General features: G+C 42.4%; 1 protein-coding gene across 3 annotated transcripts in view; it reads left to right on the forward strand.

Annotated features, from left to right (window-relative positions):
• foxp1b (forkhead box P1b) overlaps positions 1-24,510 on the forward strand; it is a 157,219-nt gene that overhangs the window by 36,215 nt on the left and 96,494 nt on the right. For all 3 annotated transcript variants that reach the window (XM_072451905.1, XM_072451907.1, XM_072451906.1), the window contains one exon: positions 15,687-15,753. The gene's annotated coding sequence lies outside the window, so the exon portion shown is untranslated. The remainder of the gene's footprint in view (positions 1-15,686; positions 15,754-24,510) is intronic.

Here is a 24,510-nt window from a genome sequence, read left to right on the forward strand (position 1 = left end):
CAGCTGAAAGTGGAGCCAGGGGAGAGGAGAAGAGGAGGAGACAGGTAGTGCCATAGTGTAATCTGACATGTAAACAGCTGTTTTATTCTTCACAAAGCTGCTTGTTGTTGACGTGAGCCAAAGGAAAGTGACTTTCTCAAAGTTTCAAGCCCCTGAGCGTTACCATGGAGCGCCTCACTAATAACGGATATAATAGTTAAAAGAGTTGCACAGTATAGCATATTATGGGTGTTATTATTAAAGAAAACCCTTGAAAAACATTTTTACTGTGAGCGGGGATACCACGCCACAGATCTGACCTGTAACTTGGCCTGGAACTTGGCCTGGTTATGCCATCTCCATAGATAAATTATATCATACTGTGAAATATCCCAGCCAAAGAAAATAAGATTTCAATGGAAAGAAGCAGGCGGCAGGCCCTCCAGCTGAAAAGTTAAGCAGTGCATCTTTTACTTATTTGAAATTTAGCTTTACACACCTGTGGTGTGAATACATCTAAATGATTTGCTGATTTGATTGTGGAATTGTTGTCATGGTTGTTGATGAGCCAGATTTGTCAACATGAACGTTGGCCTAAAGTGCATGTGCCCTGGTCATTGGCACTCACAGACAAATACCACAGCATCTGACAAGCAGCACATGTGTCAGGCCTGGCCCATCCAAACAAGCGCTAACACACATCAGACGTGTTGTGTGAAAAGGCGGGAACACGGCACACGGCTGGCAGACCAGACAAGCATCGCCTCTGCTGCTCCCAGCTCTGTGTCTGCGAGAGGACAGGCTGCGCTGACACTAAAGGCACTTTGTCATGCGAGCTCTCGTCACATGTACGCACTGCATTCAAAGAGCGTCAGATCAGCGGCATGACAGGTAGACCGCAAATGACACAACCGCCAGAGGGGTTGTCCTTTTCAATACACAGCATGAGGACAAATGCTCACTGCGCCAAGACAAAATAACATCAGATGGCATCATTCTGAATGCTCTTATGTTGTCTGTCTTTACTCTGAAAAGTGGTTAGCAATAAAAGCTTTTCTTGTGCTGCTAAGCGTCAGCGCACAGGGAATTGCATGAGACAAGGACCTCATGGTGCAAGTTACTTCAATGTTGTGAACTTGTGCATGTCAATAACTGTTTAAGCACATCATTACTATTGTCTAATTGTCTTGTCAACAATTAAATTGCGGAGATAGTTGTGGAAATTCTGATTACATCACAAGAAACAACTGGCTAGTTTTTTTTTTTACAAAAGTAAATACTCATCCAACTGAGACCAGGACAATGCCCACTTGCCTATATATTGTACAATTTTTGATATAGCTTTAACCAAAATGCATACTGTATACTGATCACTCAAACCTGGTACTGTTACTCATCTCTTCACCTGCTCCACAGCCACACAAGTGTTTGTAGCTCTGGTGTAATTGAGCTACTTTCCCGGGGGCAGCAGTCATCCATGCTACATCCACACAAGTTACATCCCATCTTTCCATTAAAGCTCCAGGGGAAGTTTCCCTGATAGAAATCACTCGCAGTATCTCCGCTATGTAAATACAGCTTGTCAGTGTTGCGAATTTGTTGTAAGTGGCTTACCATCCGTGGGTGATTCACCAGCGTCTGACACACACCGTATGGATTTGATAGCACCTATTAAACATATGTAAAGGATACAATTCAAACAATATGTTGTTTTGTAACATGCAAATAGCTAACTTCAACCTTTACTGTGGGCAAACTAACTGCCCGCTTAGACACATGGAAATATATGCAATATCTAAAGTGCTGTATTTTATTCTTCAAATTTTACACCAAACAATATAAGGCATTTTCGCTCTGGGGATTTGCATACAACTTTGTTTGCTGCGAGCAAAAGATGATATAAGGAAGAAGAATGAGATAGTGGGGGATAAAACAGGATAATGCACATAATGTCTGCGAGTCGTTTAAATATTGCTCGTGATAAACACAGATTAAAAGTTAGTGTACATGGACAAAGGGAATTCAGACATGAGACCTCTGAAATAAGCCACGCCAAAAGGCCGAATGCATGCTTACATTCGCATTCTTTACTGCATCTTTTCGTTGTTTGGCCCTGTTTGAGAATGCTACATAAGGTGATGCCTTACTGTTGTTTTTTATTTTGCTCCAAATGAGTTGATCACATCCATCATATATTACAGAACATCTATCCCTGAGCTTGTGTGTGGTTTCTGCAGTGAGTTGGTCGGCTGGACCGAGGTGTTGAAGCAGCAGAATAGGACAATAACTGACAGGGTAACAAGCCTCGAAATAACGGGCCGGACACGGTCAATGACCGGCGCAAAAATCAGTTTTGACCGACTCCAAAATCAAGCTTCCGGACACAATGACCGACGCAAATTTTTCGCCGTAATATGTATTTTTAATAGGCAAAAACAGCGCGGTGAACATGCCCAAAGCGATTCCTATGCACAAACTCGGGCGCGCTGTACTACAGACCACGATTATTGCTGTAGTTATACAGCGGAGGAAGGCAGCGGAGCGCATGCGCGCGGGCATTTCCATCGCTTAAGTTTCGTTTTGACAGACATGCCACTTCGCAGTCTTCTCGCTTCTCATTGGCCGAGCGGTGTCCGTGATCTAATGTCGATGAAAGCGGGCATCTGATTGGCCGCTGCGTTCGGTTGTATTCGGAAATGCCCGGTCTAATTTTGCGCCACAAGTGATATCGAGGTTGGCGGGCGTCAATCTCCTCAGTTCGCAATTCAGTCTTTTTAAAGTTGTTTGCTACAAAAGCTGAAATTGCTGGGGGGCCCCTAACTTTTTTAGGTAGGGGGCCCCCCTGGCTCCTAACTTTGAAAATCTATTTCTCAGCCTGTAAATGATAAAGATACATGTTAATAAAAGTTCATTTTTCATTAATTATGTTATTCTGTTTTCCTTTCCTTGTGACCGATTCAGAATTAGCCATGACAGGTACCAAATGATCGGTACCTGTCATGTTGACAGGGACGTAAAAATAATTATTTCAAGGCTTGGGGTTAACCGCAGTGAAGGATGAACACTTCACAGCCCGACATCTGTAGCCACTTTAATTATGATCATGTTTAATTATTTATTCTGGTCACACTGAAAAATAACAAGCCCAATGACAAAAAGAGCTTGTGTTTGACTGTGTTCAAATTTAGCTGGTGAAGAAGTGTGATCAGTTATTAGTGTGTTATTGCTTCATCTAACCTGGTGAACTCAACATCTATTTTCTTTTCACCACCTGCTGAATTCTGCTCTGATTTGTTTTGTTTTTTAATATAAATAAATACATAATTTTGATGCACACATGCAGAAAATAATGATAAAACAAACAATATATACAAGCTACATGGCTTAGCTAACCTGTAACAACATGCAATCTATAAATAAATAGAAACTGACATTATACTCAAAAAGTTCAAGGGTCAATGTGATAGAAATGGCAGTTTCCTACTTAATTTTTAATCTGCTATTAAATCACAAAAATGTTGCATCCATGGCAGTTTTAAATGCTTGTAAGAAAGGGTTGACCAGTAAGTTAGAGATGGGCCTTTCTGTAAAATCAAGATTAGGCTTCTTTTTCACAATCCAATCCCCTCTTCTGAACTGGTTTCACTTGCCTGATGCCTTTATCTCACACTAATGGAGGGCCAGCAGCCTCTGGTCTCTTTTCTTTATGAGCTTTTAACTTTAAGACATTTAAAGTGAAACACTCGATTCTTAGTGACCAATTTGCTCTTCTGCTTACTTTTTTAGTTGGAGAATGTTTCTAGCTTACTCAAATATGCTGATCATTCTGTTTGTTGATTTTTTTATGTGTATATTGAATTATTGAAGTAAGATAATTTCTGATCAGATTAATATTAAGTCCTGGTGAAAAATTAATGGACAATGTTCAAAACGATGAGCTTACAATAGTATTAATATAATCACAAACAGACATGGTGAGAAGTATAGCAAGGAGCCAAATGCACTTGTGAGACTTTTTTTAATGCGCCTTCCCTGGAGGTGGCCGGATATGAATTATTGCTCTGGTTGACTTTGTACTGCGACGCTTGGCTAATGTCATTGGCCAGTCCTGCCCCGGGGCTGACAGCGGTGTCAGGAGGAGGGGGTTACATCTGTCACCTTGTCCACACGCGACCCCGACTGCGGCCACGGGAAATCTTACAAAGATGTTTGGCTCTTAATACTGGACTGGCCTCTTCATCACTACGGCTGATTGCCAGAGACCCACCCACCGACCCACCCACCCACCTCACCCGCCCCACTCGCCCCAAAGCCCAGTGGCCAATAACATTCAAACTTCTTTTTTTTTCTCACAGTTTAATTTCATATAGCAGGGGTTCTCAAATTCATTTTATGAATTTGTATAGAACTGGCAGTGCCAAACATTGTTATAATGGTTTTAAAGTATATTATTTTTGGTCTTGTTAAAGAATAATCATTAACTACCTCAAACCTTGTACCATTGCAAGCTATAAATATGTGCTTAAAACATTAATAGTATGTGGTACACAGTTGTGTTAGATATTAACTAATAATTCTGATGATTATGCAAGGTGGAATTGCTGGCCATACTAGGTGTAATATTCTCCACACAATTCTTTCTTTGTACCATCCCATTGTATTTGTAAAATATGCAAATCAAAGAAAATATACCATTATTGCAACAGATTGTCGAGGACATCAAAATATGGCCTCAGTAATTATATTTTAAATGCTAATGCTGCTAAAGAATATTATAACCAAGACATCAAAGAAGCTGTATTCAGTATCTGATAGCTGGGGAGAAGCAAATGATTTCAAATATTTGATATTTAAATTATTTTCAAATGAACAGAGAGGCGCGTGGAGCCGAGTGGAGCAGTCTCCTGGTGATCCTCCAGGCTCCTTTGTTTCCTGGCTGTCTCCAGCTCATTAATGTTCCAAGCATGTGAAAGCACCAAGCCAGAGCCTTAACCCATCGCAGGGTGACACCTCAGGCCCAACACACACATGTCGAGAACAGGCGCACATAGACACAACACAAGAGTCCCTCTTTCAGAAACCATGGCCGCCGAGCTGTCCTGATTAAAATGACAATAGTCTAATTAACTCGACCTCAGTGTCAGCAGCTGAAACGGCGGATGGCCTGCCAGTTCCTGTTTGAAAAGCCTTTGTCTCCCCATCATCCAAAAATGACTTTTCTCCCTGTAAAACGCCTCAACCCCATTTGACAAGATTTGCTAATGGCAATTATTTCTCATAAGCTAATTAAATCTAGGCAATGTTATCCCTCGTTCTCCTCCCTTAGAAACACTTGTGCTAATACTAGAGGGATTTGTCATGTGGGGTATCGTATCACAAGCACCTTCAAGCAATGTTAACATTTCAGAATGCCGTCTGCATTTATTTTCAATTTCATTAGTAGTGTAATCCTGGCTCTGTCCCTTTCATCTATAGCAGTTTCAACATAAAGAACTGTAAAGGACAGAAATAGAAAGTTACAAGGCTTTTATTTACAAGCTGGGAGTTATATTGCAACTTGCAAAGTTTTGGATCCACAGATTAAAAGCAACTTGTTTTCTTGCGTTGAAAGTCTAGAATGATAACTCACTATGTTTTATACGGACTGACATCATCTGTGAGATGAGTGTGATTGACGAGTGGATTAGCCAATCAAGGACACAAATGGTTCGTCTATATCGAAACAAATATGTCTGCTTACGAAGAAAAACTAAAAGAAAAAAAAATACAGGGACTGAAAAACATTCATGAATCAATGAGCGAAGCACACAAATCTGTTAATCTGAGGCGAGACAAGTTTGATTTTTTTCTGAATGACAAATGACCAAATAACTCCTCTGTTTCACATGAAAATAAAACAATCTCATTGCACAGTTTCTTTTTTAGTTTGACTCAAGGTACAACGGAGTGCATGGTGACCAGACTCACTCTTCATAAAGAATTTAAGAATTGTGTATTCTGGAGCCCAGGCAACTTGTTTTCGCGGCTTTAATGAGAAAAGGACTTTTTATGTCTTTGTTTTATGTCAAATGGCCAATGTTTTTAATATTGACCCTTTAGGGTTTTTAAGTATATTATATTTTATTTATATAAAAGAGTATAATATATTTATATATATGTCGGTGTAATCCCTCATTCGTCCAGGCGTGTTCCATAGTAGAAAAAGCTTCAGTTGTAGTCATCTGGACTCAGTTTGAAAAAGTAGACGTTTCGACTCTCATCCAACAGTCATTGTCAATAAAAGAATTTAGATCGAGAACTTCGATATTAATACTGTTCTGTGGTAAGACCCGCCCATTGGGCGGAGCCTTCCTGAAGTAGAAAGAGTTGTTTGTTTCAACAGAAACTCCCCCCTTGTATCTACCGAGCTAGCCTATTCAGAATTTTAATGGGCTATTAGAATCCTCTTTGTCTTTGTGAGACCCTGGCTCAACCACCCTGAGTACCTGATTAGCATCTAAATGTCCTGGTCCTGGTCTTCTACCTTTCCAGGGGTTCAGTATACCATTATAGATACCAGGAAGATTGGATCTTAGCCCTCCATTTCTGTTTAAAGAAGGTCTTTCTTTTTTAACAAAAATAGCTTCCTTGACTCCTCTTTCAAACCATCTTTTCTCCCTGCTTAAAACCTTCACCTCACCGTCTTCAAACAAGTGATTAGAGGCTTCACGATGGAGATGCACGGCACTCTGAGGTCCTGAAAAACAGAGCAATGTAGTTTATTCGATCCAATGCAGTGAAGAAAGCTGTAAAGAACGTTACATAGGTGAGACGAAACAGCCTCTACACAAGAGGCTCTATCAGCACAGAAGAAATACAAGTTCAGGTTTCCTCGGGACAGAGCCACCGGTCGGTGTCTATGACAGCAGCAGTTTTATGGCTAGATGCTTGCTTTTTATAAGCTTCTCTGCGTTCCTGTGAAATGAAACAACATTAACATGAATACAAAACAATAATTCCCCTCACAAGCAGTTGTGATTAAATGAGTAATGGTACAGGTTGTAATCTAAATGCGTTTAAAACCACGGCCCCATCTCGTATTATATGCCAAAACAAACTATACATTATGTGGTTTTAAGCAGTTTGGTGTATTAGCCCAGTGTGCTATTCCTGCTATGGATTTTGTTATTTTTTGCATCTTCAGTGTATTTTTCTATTATTATTGTCGTGCCTGTCACACAATCCTTGGTCACATGACCAAAGAATGTATTTAAATAGTGGTCATACACCTGGTGTTTTTCACTCTGCCCTTATGAAGAGGCTATTGTTAGTTGAAACACGTTGGCGTAAATAAAAAGCTACACTAAAAGACAGAGTATCTCATACCTTTCCTTCATCAATGGGGCTGGCAATAGATCTAAATAATAATGATTAATTGTTAAAGAAAAGCTCTCATGATGGTTGTTAAACATATCCAACAGTGTACAGTGTACAAGAAGTTTAGGCTTATTGGCTATATTTGATTTATTCTGTAAATGCAGTAAATACAATTATACAATATGTCTAATATTAGAAATATTAGACAATATAATATTAGAAATATCAGACAAGAAACATATTCATGTCATATAACACACACAAGATAGCAGCTTCGTTCAACTGACCCACTGACCAGTATTTCCACTATCAGCTTGTCCTCCATCTGCAACTGGCCAAACTGACTCTTGAAGAAAAGGCCAGAGATCTGAAATGGAGCAAAGAGTTTTTATTTCCACATTCTCAAACAGAAAGATAACATACAGGATGTGAAAAAAGGACACTTTTGCCCCTTGATTCCTTGCATTGCTTTAAGGACTCAAAGAGCAGAGACGAGAGAACAACACAAACTTTAATGAGTGAAACTGATTTTGTTCTATTATCCTTCTGCTGGTGATTAAGGTCTTTGGGGAGATAATTACGCTTTAGTCTGGAGTTAATGAAACGAAAACTTCTCTCTTCTTGAGAAAAGGAAGGGCAGATCTTTTGTACTGCTATCTGCAGACATCTCCCAGCCTTGACAAGGCACACAGAGAATTGGTTTTGTTTTAAGGTCGGGAGCCCCCCTGTGTTTGCTGTCAGTCTGAGGATGAAACGAGGGATCTGAGAAAGCAGTCATTGGGTTATAGCTCTGTCACTGTGTTGCATGCATAGGCCACGTGTGAACAGAAGCAATCCAGAGAAACATTCACAGGTCATCTGGGACAATGGAGAAAAAGGAATGTTTGGCTTTTTGCTGCTTAAACATTGCACACTCAAGCTTCACATGGTAATTTAGATTCAACTTTTTAATGTATCAATATTTAAAAAAAAATATATATATATATATTTTTTACTTCTCTATCACCTGCAGTCTCTATGTCACAATACGATTGTGAATGAATCAATGTACAGCAACTGTATAGACATGATTTAACAATCTAATAATCTAGACACATTCAAAGTTACTGCACTTACATTATTGTAGCATATACCCACTACATTTTGTGACACATTGTTATCATATTTGAATAAATATATAATACATTCTTGCATCAATCTGTGCATCGTTGACAGAAGCATGTGCAGAACAGTGACCCTCTTCATGAAACATGTAAGAAAACACTGATTCCAGTTGATCCCACAACAACAAAGCCATCTGTGTCACATGACTCCTGTAGCAATGAGGTGTTGACCACAGCTTTGTCCGCCTGTGCACACTGGTGCCCGGGCCGAGCGTGTCTGAAGTGTCCTTGTGGAAGTTCACATCTGGTGTGTGAGTGAGGGCAGTGGCCCCTCCCTCCTGCTGCTCACGCCCTTACAACAGCACTCTCACATTTCATCATCTGCTCTCCAGCGCCAGGGTGCTCCGGCACAAGTTGGCTGCTCTGGATCCATCTGTTGTTATTATTTTCTACCAATAATTGGCCTGAACAATGGAATGTCTGTGTCCCCCGCGCCTTTGAAACGCTACACCCTGTTTATTTTCCAAAGGTCTCTTTCTCTGTCTGTGCCTCCCTCCTGGTCCTCACTTTTACTGCCTCTAGACCTAACTCACTCACTGAACTTCACCACTTTCTCTCTTTATGCTTTCTTGAGAACATGACATCAGCAAATGGCATTGTTAGGTGTTTTGCTTTAAGCAAATTCTTGTAATGTTGAGTGCAGAAAACTGGAGGCTCGGTACAAACCATCTTGGTAAACAGGTACCCTTTACCCCCCAGTCTGTTAACAGCACTAGTGGCCATGCTAAGAGTTTCATTTTGTCTCATTTATAGTATAGTGGTACAGCTTAGGCGCATTCACTTTAAGATAAGATTGGGGAAATTTCACTCAGCAACACAGTTTAAGTCCAGTCTGCTGTGTTCTGTCAAAAACAGAAAGTGACTCGGCCTGTCTAAGGTGCAGCTTTGGAGCCGTCTCCTCTAAGTGTCCTCCTTGTGTTTGGGACCTGAGTGAGCGCGCAGGGGTGGAGGGTTGATTCAGGTCGGACAGATAATGAGAAGCATGGCCGTGGAGGCATTCAAAAACAAATAATGTTTTTAGAATCCATAGGATAAGAAAAGGAAGCCAGTGCAGGGACATTGAAACAGGTGTGATAAGATCACATTTTTTTGTACCAGTCAAAAGGCAAGCGGCCCCGTCCTGTGCAAGTTGTAGTCGTGCGAGATACGTTAACATAAAGCAATAAAAATAGATAACAGCTAAGATACAACAATGGCAACGTTTTGACAGAATAAAACCTAATTGTTGCAAGACATTAGTCCAGTTTTGCTAAAGCTTGTGTTACAGTGTTATATTTATACATATTATGTTAATAGTCTAAACCCTTATTCTTATATATTGTAACTTGCTATAAATGTGGTTCCTCAAATGTGTATTTTTGTGGTCATACTCAAATTAACAGTTCAGATAAGGGTGTATTGTTTAATTGTGGCACAGAATCTAATGGTTACCCACACCAAAAATGTCCTAGATAAATTAATTAAATGTGATATTAGTGTTTTTAATTACAGTTATAGGTTGTAATTATCACCCAATGATCGCACTTAATTCCTGATTCTTTTTTATCACATTCATCTTGCATCTGAAACAAAATTATAATAAAAGTTTAAATCTTGACCTATTCTGCCTGTACTCTTGTCCTTTGTAGCATTTCAGGGGATTGTGTAGTATTTTTGTTGTGTGACTGTGTTGATAGTACATTATTGTGCATGCTCGGGTCTAATTAAAGGAGGCCAGGACAGGTAGTGCTCTCAGCAGGCGGCCCTCGCTGCTTTACCTCCTCATTTGCTCTATGTTAGCGTTCATGCGAAAGGGCCTCTTTCTGCATATTTAATTTCGAGCCAGGCTGTGTTTTTTGTATTTTACTACATAAATTCAAGGTGCTCGGTTTCCCTCTGTATCATGTACTCATTTATCCAAATGAAAACGTGTGTATTGATAACAAAGGTAAGTCAAGTAGTACCTTCAAGTATAGTCATCTGGGCACTGTTAAAATTCAAGATGTTTCGACTTTCATCCAAAAATCATTCCCAATGAAAGTCGAAACATCTTGAATTTTAAAACAGTGTCCAGATGACTACACTTGAATCATTTTCTACGCTGCAACGCTCCTGGACAAATGAAGGATTATACCGACAAGTGGCAGCTTGTCTTTTTTGGTTATAAAATTACGCTACTGTACTGTAATTACCTCTAAAGACTGATAATTTTAGGTCTGGTCATGGCAGCAACAAGGTTATATATTCAGCTGTTTGTGTGATTTAAAGTCCTTGCATTTTGACACCAAATTTGGTCAATAATTTTGTTTATTTCCTTATAAGCCTCTGAAAACTCAACAGTGTTTTGATGTAACAGTGTGAAATATTTGCGCTTGTTTGTTTTAGGTCCAGAGTGAAATTCCACTTTCTCTATATTAAGGCTGCAAAGCTATGTGTGCTCTGTGTGTACTTTGTTTCTATACAGCTCAGCAAAATGTGAGGGTCGTTTCAAAGAATCTGGGGGATCAGACAGACAGACTGACATGCACCAGACACTGTTGTCTTTTAAGCTTAGGAAAACAACAACACAGGATCGCGCCCAGAATAATGGCTGGCTGGACTGAAGTTGAGTTTAATTGCTGGGTTTTGAGCCTGTTTGCGTGTCAGAAAGTGCTGTTGTTTACTGTTTGGGTGTTACAATATAATGCCCACATCCTGCCAATCACATCAAAAAGAAGAACTTGTTTTGTCACTTTTCAAAACGCTGACTTTGTTTCCTTTACTTTTGCTCTGTTCTTTATTGCGTCGAATAAAGTGAGAGCGGTTAAGCAGGAAGAGCTTTCAACACATGGATAATACATAAAGAATTTGTTAAGAAGTGACTCATGTTGGAGTTTTTTCCATGTGTTTGGGAGCAAAGATAGCGCCCGGTGCTCCACACGCCCTTAAAGCAAACAGCAGTGACCCTGGCTGCTGATATGACTGACTCAACACAAGCAAAGCCCTCTAAAACTCCCATCCGCTCCATGTTTACACAATGCTCCTAATGCAGAGACACCAACACCAAGCATGCCATTAGTCCAATTTACTGTTGTATTTATAGCCAGTAAAATAATGTTGTTATTGTGGCATAATGCATCTCACAGAGCACTACAATTTGACCAATCTCAAAACATATAAAACGTAACATTTTTACAGTCAGCACATTTATAGCCTCCTATATTTTAGTCATTATCCCGCCCAAGAACTTGTTTTTGTTTGTTACTCAAAATTTCCGGTAAGTTCAACAAGTCATGGTCAACGTTGAAGAGATCAAGTAACATTGCAGATACGTGCGTCATCGTTTGTCACAGGGATTTGGACTTCTATCATAAGAGTTACTATATATTAGAATAATCAGGTAGACAGCATGTACCCTGGAATCATGAGTAATTATTGCCCCTGTCAACTCACACTCTTATAAACACTTATAAACAAATGAGGTTCAATTGTAAAAGTTTCAGATTCATATATTCAAACAGCACAAGACTAACTAATGTTGGGTATGTAAAACACAAACACAAACACAAACACACACAGCTTAACCTGTAGGCTATTTATGAATAAGAGATTAATGTTTGCAAATTCAAATCTGAGAGTTTCAAATTGTATGAATGATTTGTTAATACATTTTGCATTGCTTTAGGCATAAAGCATCATGCTCATGTTGTAAACAAACACCCATTTATTCATTAGCGTAGTAATACCCTGTAAATGGATCACATTAGCGGATAAGCCATATTTACTCCTAAACAAAGTGCAAAGCATCGGGATGGAGGAGTGTGGCAGCCTGCTATTGACAGCCATTTAGTTGAGCATTAATTAAAATGGTAATGCTGTGTGAGGGTTCATTAGCAGGCTGGCTTAGGAGTAGCTCTAGGTACAGTATTAAGTGTGCTTGGAGTAATTAATGGAATAACTTTACTTAGTGGTAAATATTCATGGGACTCTGGTCTTTTTGTGCTGCACAGAATGAAGAGACACAAGAGCCTGTCCATTAGAGGAGCTGAAGAGCCGCTTTGCGCTCAGTGTCGCCTTTTGTTGCGATTGGGTGCATTTCATTGGAGGGGTATTAATTCATATTTGGAAGGTGCAATCTTCCAACAAAGCCAAAGCCACTGATAACATAGCCAGGACCAGGCAGAGAATGCATTGTGAAGCCGTGCCCTCATCCAAAATAGGAAGTCCACTTCACACGTCTGTGGACGGGATGAAATGAGTCTTTGTCGACGCTTAGAAGGTGATTACCATAGTGAAAAACCCTTGTGATTGTCCATTTCCCCCTGAAAACAGCCTGTTTGCATGTGTTTATTACCCTGCATTTACAATGAAGCCTTTAGTATTTGCATAAAGAATGGAAACATTTATTTGTATCATCTGATTTGAAGTTGAAGCTGTCATGTTATCTCATGTACAAAGCCACACACATTTCAGGATGTGAAATGGCATCATTCTGCAGAGCTTTTCCTTTGTATGAAATATAGTGCTTTTTGTTAATAAATACAGAGTTTTCTGAGCTTCAAATATTTCCTCGTGCCATTTTGATTATAAATCAGTTGGTTTTTGAGTGTTTTGTGAAGTTTTTAACTAAAATTAAATAAAGAACATGAAAAAAACATGTTTTATCAAAGCATTAGAATACAGCTTTTTACTCAATTGAGCTATTCAGCTTCCAACATGAGGGTCAGTGATTGAAACCTCACCCATAAGAATAAACTGACTTCAACTAGAAAGACATCTATTGCACAAACCTGACTTTACTACTTTGCAACTGCTTTAGTATGTAAAAAATGCATAGCAAAAGCAAAATGTTACTTTGCCAAGCGTTTTATTTGTCTGCTCTTTTTGAAGGTACATGTCTATTTTGTTTTAGTATGTTGTTTTGGGGGGGTTTTCATCTCAACTTCTGTCTGTGCATCTTTCCAAAACCCCTGCACCTTCTCTTCTCCGTTTTAAGAAACTCCCGTGAAATTCTGCTTGGTTTTGCTGCCTGTGGAAATTGTTGCATTTTGATTCATATTCTCAGTTTGGGCCTCTCACTGAGCATGCACATAACCCTCCTAGGTGGGTAATTATCACAACTGGGAGATGTTCACTTCCCTAAAATCTCCACGTGGGAGTGTGTGATGGGCTCGGCTTCCCCACCTGGGTGAAGCAGCATGCGCTTGTTTATCCTCACCTCGCGTTCGGAGCCCCCCACTGCTCTAAATGGCAACATTACAGCCTTGGTGCTGTTTGAAATGGAGACAATTATCTGCTTAGGTGTTACGAGATGGGCTTTATAATACAAGGAGAAAAGGCACACAGCTGCTATCTCAATCCTGTTGTCGCCTTTTTTTTCCGACTATACACATTTTCCGTCATTAAAATGATGGAACAGTTATCTAAATGGATGTTATGCATTGGGTAAACTCATTTAGCTCCCGGGGCTCTTTCAGGTGATGGGAATTAATGATGTTTAGTAGTTTGAAACTGAAAATATCTGTCAAATGTCACCACTCACGATTGATTTACGATTCCATTGATGACTTGTTAATTGAAGAGTAATGAATCACACTAATAGGCTGGTTGTGTGTGGGAACACTCTGTTTCAGATGATTGTTGGACTCTGGGTAGAGTTTAGGGCGAGCTGTGTGTTGACTTTCATTTTCAACAAGAGCATTTAGCACATAATTAATGTCCTGAAAATGCAGACTTTCTATCTGAGCCGCTCGAGACAAACAACACAAACGGTCGCTCACGGATTTGACTGCCAAATGTGAATGGTAAAAAGTAGAGAAAGTGTTTTTTCTCCCCTCTGATCTCATATTTGGATATGCTTTAATGCTTTTATTCAAATGCACTTCAGATATTGTCCCTCGGCCACTTCTCAGTTTACCATAAAAATACAGTTTGGTTTCTTGCCTTTTTCTTGTGTTTGTGTGACTGCTTTGAGTGCCCAGTTTGGAGACATGGATGCATGCTGATGGGGAAGACCACGAGAAGCAGAAGTCCAGCTACGATAGGATTTGTGTGATGATAAAACAGATAATAATAGACCCAAACATGTTGATAAATGGTCTGTTAAAAAGATTGTGTTGTCACTCTAAACTAAACTGAATCGAATGAGATTAATGTTCAAATGAAGGCCATTAGTAAAATATGACTTTGCTCTTTTGTTAATCACACAGTAGATGTAAAGATGAGCATCAATTTATCAAAAGTATCCAATGTGAAATTAACGTTTACTTTGCCACTCAACATGGCACACAATTGTACCTTTTTGTCATATGCAAAAAGATTAAAATCACAATTTACATGGAGCCAGATTTATTTTATTTTTTTTAATCATGGTTCATTTTCTCTTACAGTCTTAATACAGTCTTACAGTCTTAAAGTAAACGTCACTGTGATTGGTTAAATCCACCTGTCACTCACTAAAGAGAACCACAGAGACTGAAAAATAGCAGTGTGTGTGGGGGGGTGTACGTTTGTGAGCGTAGAGCTGCATTAAACAAACGAATCAGTGACTCAAATAGCATAATCGTCACAGGGATGAGATGACGTTTCAATCTCCTTCGCCCTATCTCCCAGCTCTACTTTTGACTGCATCAATTATTAAAAGTCCCATGTCTTTTCATTGGGTCAATCGGCTCAATGAACTGCACTTCAGAATGCTTTATTAATACTACCTGGTTGGTTTGTTTATTTATTCATACATACTGTCTACTGAATTGTTCTGTGTGCCGGATAAACAGACACACACACAAACAAATAAATACATATATTAATAACTCCATAACACCTGTAAGTTTCTGTTATATGTTATTCCATTTGCCAAAAACAATATCTATTGTTTACCACCAGGGGGCACTAACACGGGCATTTACTCTAGGGAATCTGAAAAGTTTTTGTATTGCAAATAAGCTTCCATGCACTTAACAGGCTGTTGGGTGTTATCAGTGGGAGTAGTTGTAGTGACAATAGCACACTGCAGCAGATCACTGAGCGCTCCATGTAGGTGTTTAGGAGAGGTTCACCGCTTCGAACAAAAAGAGCAAATAGCAGTGGAATGCACGCAGTGGACCGCGCTTCATGAACCCGCACAAGCTTGTGTATGTTATTTATAATGCTTTTCAGGTTCCTGGCGACGTTGCATGTAGTCTGCACGCATAATCACCTTTGAAACTGTTTCTTGGGTTGTGTCTGCAGGGAGTGGAGGCTGTTGCCCTGTGGCTGGAGCTGAAGACGGCTGTCAATGAGCACGTCCTTGTAGAAGGTAAAGCAGACACTAGCGGCCGTGCGGGTGAATGCTGTGCTGAATGGGCTTAGTCATTAATGGGATGCACTGTTTTGGGTGTGGGTACAAAGGAGTTCAGTCAGGGCATTACTAGAGCTCAGATATCTGAATATCGATATGTGATATCTGTCTGGTTTTGATTGATAACCGTTATTTGCAGAAACCAATATTTAGATTTTTAAATTCATAGTAAGTTCACAAATTAACTTTTCACTTCACAAATAATAATAATAAAAATCTATGTACCTGGGAAAAGAGGAACGGAAAATCGGTGCCAAACATCAACCGATTTTCGATATTGGCCAATAGCGATATTAGTGAAATCACATGACGATACCGGCTGGCACCAATTCTGAAACCGATATATCGCCCTGTCTAATTAGTAGTCTTTTAACTATTGTCAACTCTTGAGTTTTAATATATTTAATATATTTTTGTTTTCACATTATTTGTTATTCACATGTTTAAAATTGTATTTACTGTGCCAGAGCGTTTGAAACTCTTTTCGCATTTGAAACTCTTTATTGAAACATCACTGGAGTCGTATATATATATAAACATAACTTACTGTAATTTAGCTGGATATGCTCAGTACATTTATGATTCTTGTTCATAAATAGCTGTTATCCACTCAAAAGGCTATGACAATGAAACAGGACTGTTATCGCTGGCGTCTCATCCATGCAGCGTCCTGTGTCACCGATGGGGCCGGCGGTATGGAGAAAGAATTATCACGATTCTTTTCCTCATATTGATCGATCTCAATTTTGATCTGATTATTTTGTCTTTTCAAAAACAAAATCAAAATGATGTTGATTCTATGAATAAAACACAAACAAACCAGACTTTAAATCGGTGCAATTTAACTAAAAAGTAGCCACATTTCTTCTTCTCAACTCTGCTCTAACACATGTTTTTACTGACAGAAGTTTAGTGGACCCTCGATTAAAAGACAATTAGACATGACTGAATCTCCATTCAGTCATTCATTCAGACTGAATCTCCATTCGGGGCCCGGCCGGGCACAGCCCGAAGGAGCGACGTGGGGCCACCCTCCCGTGGGTCCATCACCCGCAGGAGGATCCATAAGGGGCCGGTGCAGCGAGATCTGGGCGGCAGTCGACGGCAGGGGCCTCGGCGACCAGATCTCCAGACACAGAGACTAACTCTGGGGACATGGAATGTCACCTCGCTGGGGGGGAAAGAGCCTGAGCTTGTGCGGGAGGTTGAGCGATACCGACTAGATATAGTCGGCCTCACCTCCGCGCACAGTTTGGGCTCTGGAACCCATCTCCTCGAGAGGGGCTGGACGCTCCACTTCTCTGGTGTTGCCCGCGGGGAGAGGCGGCGGGCTGGTGTGGGTTTGCTTATATCCCATCAGCTCAGCCGCCACGTGTTGGAGTTCACCCCAGTGAACGAGAGAGTCGCGTCCCTCCGCCTTCGGGTGGGGGACAGGTCTCTCACTGTTGTGGCGGCCTACGGGCCGAACAGCAGTGCAGAGTACCCGGCCTTCTTGGAGTCCCTGGGAGGAGTACTGGACAGTGCACCGACCGGGGACTCCGTTGTTCTACTGGGGGACTTCAACGCCCACGTGGGCAATGACAGTGACACCTGGGGAGGGGTGATCAGGAAGAACGGCTTCCCCGATCTGAACCCGAGCGGTGTTCAGTTATTGGACTTCTGTGCTAGCCACCGATTGTCCATAACGAACACCATGTTCAAGCACAAGGGTGTTCATCAGTGCACATGGCACCAGAACACCCTAGGCCGGAGGTCAATGATCGACTTTGTTGTCGTGTCATCTGACCTCCGGCCGCGTGTCTTGGACCCTCGGGTGAAGAGAGGGGCAGAGTTGTCAACCGATCACCACCTGGTGGTGAGTTGGATCCGCTGGCGGAGGAGGAAGCCGGACAGACTTGGCAGACCCAAGCGCATTGTGAGGGTCTGTTGGGAACGTCTTGTGGATCCCTCAGTAGGGTATTCAACTCGCACCTCCGGGAGAGCTTCTCCCATGTCCCGGAGGAGGTTGGGGACATTGAGTCCGAGTGGACCATGTTCTCCGCCTCCATTGTTGATGCGGCTGCAGTAAGGGATGCCATCAGACTGAAGAAGGAGGCCTATCAGGCCACTCTGGCTTGTGGGTCTCCGGAGGTCATCGACAGGTATCGGCAGGCCAAGCGAGCCGCGGCTCGTGCTGTCGCAGAGGCAAAAACCCGGGCCTGGGAGGAGTTCGGGGAGGCCATGGAGGAGGACTATCGGTCGGCACCAAAGAAATTCTGGCAAACCGTCCGGCGCCTCAGGAGGGGGAAGCAGTGCCTCACCAACACCGTTTACGGTGCGGGTGGAGGCCTGCTGACCTCGACTGGGGATGTCGTCGGACGGTGGAAGGAATACTTTGAGGATCTCCTTAATCCCTCAGTCACGTCTTCCGAAGAGGAAGTAGAGACCGGGGACTCAGAGGCTGGCTCATCCATCACCCAAGCTGAAGTCACTGAGGTTGTTCGCAAACTCCTCGGTGGCAGGGCTCCAGGGTGGATGAGATCCGCCCTGAGTACCTAAAGTATCTGGATGTTGTAGGACTGTCTTGGTTGACACGTCTCTGCAACATCGCGTGGCGGTCGAGGACCGTGCCTCTGGACTGGCAGACCGGGGTGGTGGTCCCTCTGTTTAAGAAGGGGGACCGGAGGGTGTGTTCCAACTACAGAGGGATCACACTCCTCAGCCTCCCAGGTAAGGTCTATTCCAAGGTACTGGAGAGGAGAATCCGACTGATAGTCGAACCTCGGATTCAGGAGGAGCAGAGTGGTTTTTGTCCCGGTCGTGGAACACTGGACCAGCTCTATACCCTCCATCGGGTGCTCGAGGGTTCATGGGAGTTTGCCCAACCAGTCCACATGTGCTTTGTGGATCTGGAGAAGGCTTTCAACCATGTCCCTCGCGGTGTCCTTTGGGGGGTGCTCCGGGAGTACGGGGTCCGGGGCTCTTTGCTCAGGGCTGTCCGATCCCTGTATGACCGGAGCAGGAGCTGTGTTCGCATTGCCCGCAGTAAGTCAGTCCTGTTCCCAGTGCATGTTAGACTCCGCCAGGGCTGCCCTTTGTCACCGGTTCTGTTCATAATTTTTATGGACAGAATTTCTAGGCGCAGTCAGGGGTCGGAGGGTGTCCGGTTTGGGGACCACAGGATTCCATCTCTGCTGTTTGCAGACGATGTTGTCCTGATGGCTCCATCAAACCCGGACCTGCAACATGCACTGGGACGGTTTGCAGCCGAGTGTGAAGCGGCTGGGATGAGAATCAGCACCTCCAAATCCGAGGCCATGGTTCTCGACCGGAAAAAGGTGGCTTGCCCTCTCCAGGTGGGTGGGGAGTCCTTGCCCCAAATGGAGGAGTTCAAGTATCTAGGAGTCTTGTTCACGAGTGAGGGAAGGATGGAGCGTGAGATCGACAGGCGGATCGGTGCAGCGGCTGCAGTGATGCAGTCGCTGCATCGGACCGTTTTGGTAAAGAGGGAGCTGAGCCGAAAGGCAAAGCTCTCTATTTACCGGTCGGTCTACGTTCCTACCCTCACCTATGGTCATGAGCTTTGGGTAGTGACCGAAAGAACAAGATCGCGGATACAAGCGGTCGAAATGAGTTTCCTCCGCCGTGTGGCTGGGCGCTCCCTTAGAGATAGGGTGAGGAGCTCGGCCACACGGGGGGAGCTCGAAGTAGAGCCGCTGCTCCTCCACGTCGAGAGGAGCCAGCTGAGGTGGCTCGGGCATCTGTTCCGGATGCCTCCTGGGCGCCTCCCTCGGGAGGTGTTTCAGGCATGTCCCACCGGGAAGAGGCCCCGGGGAAGACTCAGGGCACGCTGGAGAGACTATGTCTCTCGACTGGCCTGGGAACGCCTCGGGATCCCCCCGGAGGAGTTAGAGGAAGTGTCTGGGGAGAAGGAAGTCTGGGAGTCCCTGCTCAGACTGCTGCCCCCGCGACCCGGCCCCGGATAAAGCGGCAGAAAATGGATGGATGGATGGATGAATCTCCATTACAATTCAATAAAGTGTACAGCCCTACTCACAGATCCTACATTTGATTTATTTAGGGTCATTTCCTTATTGTGGGAAGGTGCTTGTCACTTCTGACGATAAGAATGGGATTATTATAACCCTATGCATCGTATTGTTGCTGTTAAAGTACAGTAAAGTACAAGGTGTGTAATGTTTGTGTCTCCATAAATAACTTTTCATCCCTTCTCACAAACTGCTCTGCGGATGAGCCTTTGTGTTACAGATATATCCTTAAAACGTTGCAAAAAACGTTCTTAAAATCAGATTAAAACTTCTGCAGTCACGGCTCCCATACAGATATCACCTAATTATGTTATTTCCAATGGCTGTATCATTGTAATGTGACATGTACTGGCAGACAATTGTTTTACCTGCAAATATATTTAACTTTTAATAACACGTGGTCTGAATTGGTATTCCTGATGACAGCAGATGTAACACAAATTCAATCATTCTCAGGGCTAAACTTGCAGCAAACCTTTATTATTATGTAAATGCTTATTGCAGGAAGTCTGGTTTTATTTTGAAAGCGTACATCCATCATTTACATGTTAGTACCGGTAGTTGTTTTTAGTTTCAAAGTGCATTCTCCACACAGGACACCATATTTTAGATACTTATGTGATTTAATGTTAATGTGGCAAAAATCAGGCTAATTATTGGCCACGACTTTCCAATGTGATTTTGATTGCAACAGTAAAATCCCTGCGGCAGTTTATGGGATTAACATGTTTTGGTGTTTAAAGCTCTTTTAAAACGCATTAGACGGAGGAGAGCATGTGTGTGTGTGTGTGTGTGTGTGCGTGTGCCTGTGTGTGTGTGTGTGTGCCTGTGTGTGCGTGTGTGTGTGTGTGTGCCTGTGTGTGTGCGTGTGTGTGTGTGTGTGGGCCTGTGTATGTGTGTGCGTGTGTGTGCGTGTGCCTGTGTGTGCATGTGCCTGTGTGTGTGTGTGTGTGTGTGTGCGCCTGTGTGTGTGTGCCTGTGTGTGTGTGCCTGTGTGTGTGTGTGTGTGCGGGCCTGTGTGTGTGTGCGTGCGTGCCTGTTTGTGTGTGTGCCTGTGTGTGTGCGTGTGTGTGTGTGCGTGCATGTGTGTGTGCGCGTGTGTGTGTGCGCGCGTGCGTGTGTGTGTGTGCGTGCGTGCATGTGTGCGTGCGTGTGTGTGCGCATGTGTGCGTTTGTGTGTGTGTGTGTATTTGTATTGTTTGTGTGTGTATGCCTGTGTTTGTGCGTGTGCGCGTGCGTGTGTGTGTGTGTATGTGTGTGTGTGTGTGTGTGAAATCAGCCGTTTAATTCTCTAAGCCACGCCTGTAAACGTGGTCATACTGTGTAAAAAAGAAGAAGACACATGTTCTTTATAGTCCAACATTCTCATGGCAAAAATGTTCCTGCATTTATCTATTTGACTGGATTTTTGAAATGTATTCTGCTGTAATGGAGAGATATCCTGTTTCAGACAATTATTACAAGCACCAATATCAAGAAAAACACAAAGCTCTGTCACAAGTTCAAAATGTGTTTTTTAAAACTTCCAATGTATTCATCGGTTCGACTTAATTTAAATTTCCTGAGGCCATGTGAAGGTGGAAAGCACACATACAGTACTCTTTTCCTGGATTTCTCCTTTTTTTAAATGAGCCTGTGTTGCCTTGGTCAGTAGCAGTTGCTTTGTTTAATCCACTTTTTATGGAAGTGTTAGGAATAAACAAGTGGATTCATGAGTTGGAGAGGTCTCTGCAGATTTATGCTGTGAGTGAAAATAGGGGCTCTGTAATAGTTCCCTTGACTGCATTTATTGCTTACTTTAAAAAAGTAATTTCTTTATATCAGCATCAAGCTGAAAATTGCCATGAGTTAGTATTAGGCTTGGTAAGCCTCTAATTCTGTGGCATTTACAGGCGGCTGTGTTTCCATGCATTTATAACACTTTGATTCTTAAGAGCTCCTTTAATCGCTTATGCTTAGCTCCGAACATAATAAACAAGCGGTTGTAGCGCAAGTGCCACATGGGGGAGATTTCTCTGAGCAAAGTTAAACGGTTCTGTCACTCGCCGTCTTGTGGTAGTGTTTTTCATGCACTGTAAGAAGCGTAATCTACTCTGTGAGCTCCAATGCTGTGGTTAAAAACACTGACAGGCAGAATAGATGCAAGGCACCGTGAAAATGAAAAATTATCATCCCTACAAAGATGTCATAACAAGAAGTGTTGCAGAAACAAGAAGCAATGACAGGCTTTTGATTGAATGGCAGGATGTGTGAAAGGCTTGTAAACAGGCTCACCTCTCAGGCCGTCTGCTCCTATCTGATGCTCTGCTGCTGTTGTCCTATCAACGAGCACAATGCACCTGGCACACGGCCTGCCTCTGTAGCCTCGGCCTAAACACACTGCACATCACCAACACAGTGTCACACAATAGAGCTACAGTGCATCTTCCTCAGATGTTTATTATCTCCAGTCAATTGTGCAGATAATGTTATCACAGATGTGTCATCTCCTGCTACTTAAAATATCCTTTTGGAGGAAAAGGCGTTTGGCAAGTTTCAATCTATTTTTCTATCAGCATCAAACAGACATGTCCTCGTGTGCTGTATTGACAGAGGTACAAACTGAGGTGTGCCTCGGACAGAGAGGAGCTTTGATAATGTCACTGCTGTGACACTCTTTGTGTGAGATCGACTGAGGGGACCGCAGTAAGCAAATTCCATCTGCAGATGAGTTGTTCTTCTGCCAGATGAAAAGAAATAACAGGTGATAAAAGTGTCAAAGCTTCTATTTTCTCTATATTTTTTACCCTGGTTCAGTTCTGACCTCCAGCAGGTCAAGGTGAAACTAGGCTAACAGGCAATCATATATCTCTGTCTCAAAAAGAATGTATTCAACATTTTCCAAGTACCTTCTGCTGGCAATTCTGAACAATAGAATCATATTCAACAATGTCTGCTTGACTGGGCCTGTCACGATAATTACTATATTGACTTATCGTTCCATCGATAAAAAAAACGCACAATGACATTTTGAGACTCAATAAGTGCGTATGTGTTTGGCTTCACGAGTGATCACGGAGCAAAGGCACCGCCCGAGCCACGGCTGCCGCAGGCTCACTGTGCAGAAGAAACACCAGCGAGTCAGCACCGTCCCGTCCAGACCCGAGCCTCTGACACCAGACTTGGACTTTGAACCAAGTAGTCCCGGTCTCACACTTCCCGTGTGTCCCTGCAACGTTAACAGCACGGGAGATCAGTCTTAGTGTCTGTTATTATTTGACTAAACAAAAAACAAGAGATGCGCACACTGATTTTTGGCTTTTGCAACACAGAAGTTTCCTTTGCTCTCCCCTCTCTCTTCTGGCCCGTGTTCAGAGAACAGAATGGCTCGTGGGCCGCAGAGTTCACAGCGTGGGAAAAAAGTAGAGGCATAAAATCAGAAAAATACAGTATTCTTTAGAATTATTGCATTATCTTTATTATCAATAATATTGTTTATAAGGATATTTTCAGAAGGAAAAGGAAATATATCATCTGTCAAAAAACCTCTGGGGGGGGATCATAAAAGAGGCTGAAACACAGAGCTGGTACGATCTGAGTAAAGGCAACATAGTTCCTCCAACATAACACATAACACATACCACTATATCACAACATTGTATGTATTCTTTACATCCAAAGTACAATTTACTTGAATCTGAAGCTCAGGACTCCAACTAGGGGTGAAAAATACATTTTCAGTGATCATTTTTCTGCAAATACCACTGCTCTGATGTCAACATACAGGTTATAACAGTTTGGAAAATAATATAAGTAGATGTAGAATAATGATTAAAAGAAATAAAAAAGAATTGTTTACAACGTATGCAGCTGGGCTTGCAGCTGGCAGTTTAAAAAAACGCCTCTTTGCGAATTTGAGCTATGAAAAAAGGAATGACAAACACCATTAGCTAAAAATTGGCCATCTCGCTGCAACTCTGTTATTGTTTACTTGACCATACACGTCCTTATATGGTTACCTCCCTGTCAAAGCAGCTTGAGCTGAGCCAAGGGGCCCGAGCAGGGAGACTCTTTTTAGCTGCCACTTCCACAATAAGAAACAAATGCCACAGTTCCAAGTCTTTCAACGCTTTACAGTACTCGGCTCTGCGACGTTCGCCTCGGTTCCTATTTGATATTTATCTACCTCACAGTGTACCCCCTCCTTGCATTTATTGTCTCATCTTTTCTTGTCTCGCCTCTGTCTTTCTTTGTTTGTCTGTCTTTCTCATCGATCTCTGTCGGGGTGTTAGCTATGTGTGGGGTGACTGATGGCTTTGCTGTTTGCCGAGTTATTTATCGCGGGGTGGCGAGAGCGGTGCGCCTCCTTAGTTCAGCCCTGGGTCACAAGCTGAAGCCTCGCAAGAACTGTGAACATTGTGACAAATTTTGATTCTTTATGAGCACTTATATGAGGTCATCTTCCACAGCAATCAAGAGAGCGCTGTGGAGATGTGGTTTCGAAGGAACTTTGAGGGCTGTGGCTTTGAGATATAAAGCTACATTGGACGTAAAGATGATGTAATTCACAGTTCGATTTTTTAATGTGCAAAACTTTTACATTAGCGCAGTGGATGCATATTTGTTTCTTACACAAAGTAACCATGATTGCAATGCCACAGATAAAAACAGTAAAAACAAATAAAATATATGAGATCTATGAGATAGT

This window comes from Eucyclogobius newberryi, unplaced genomic scaffold, assembly GCF_026437365.1.
Source record: "Eucyclogobius newberryi isolate DKJ021-1_F unplaced genomic scaffold, fEucNew1.0.hap1 SCAF_19, whole genome shotgun sequence".
In the NCBI taxonomy this organism is placed as follows: domain Eukaryota; kingdom Metazoa; phylum Chordata; class Actinopteri; order Gobiiformes; family Gobiidae; genus Eucyclogobius; species Eucyclogobius newberryi.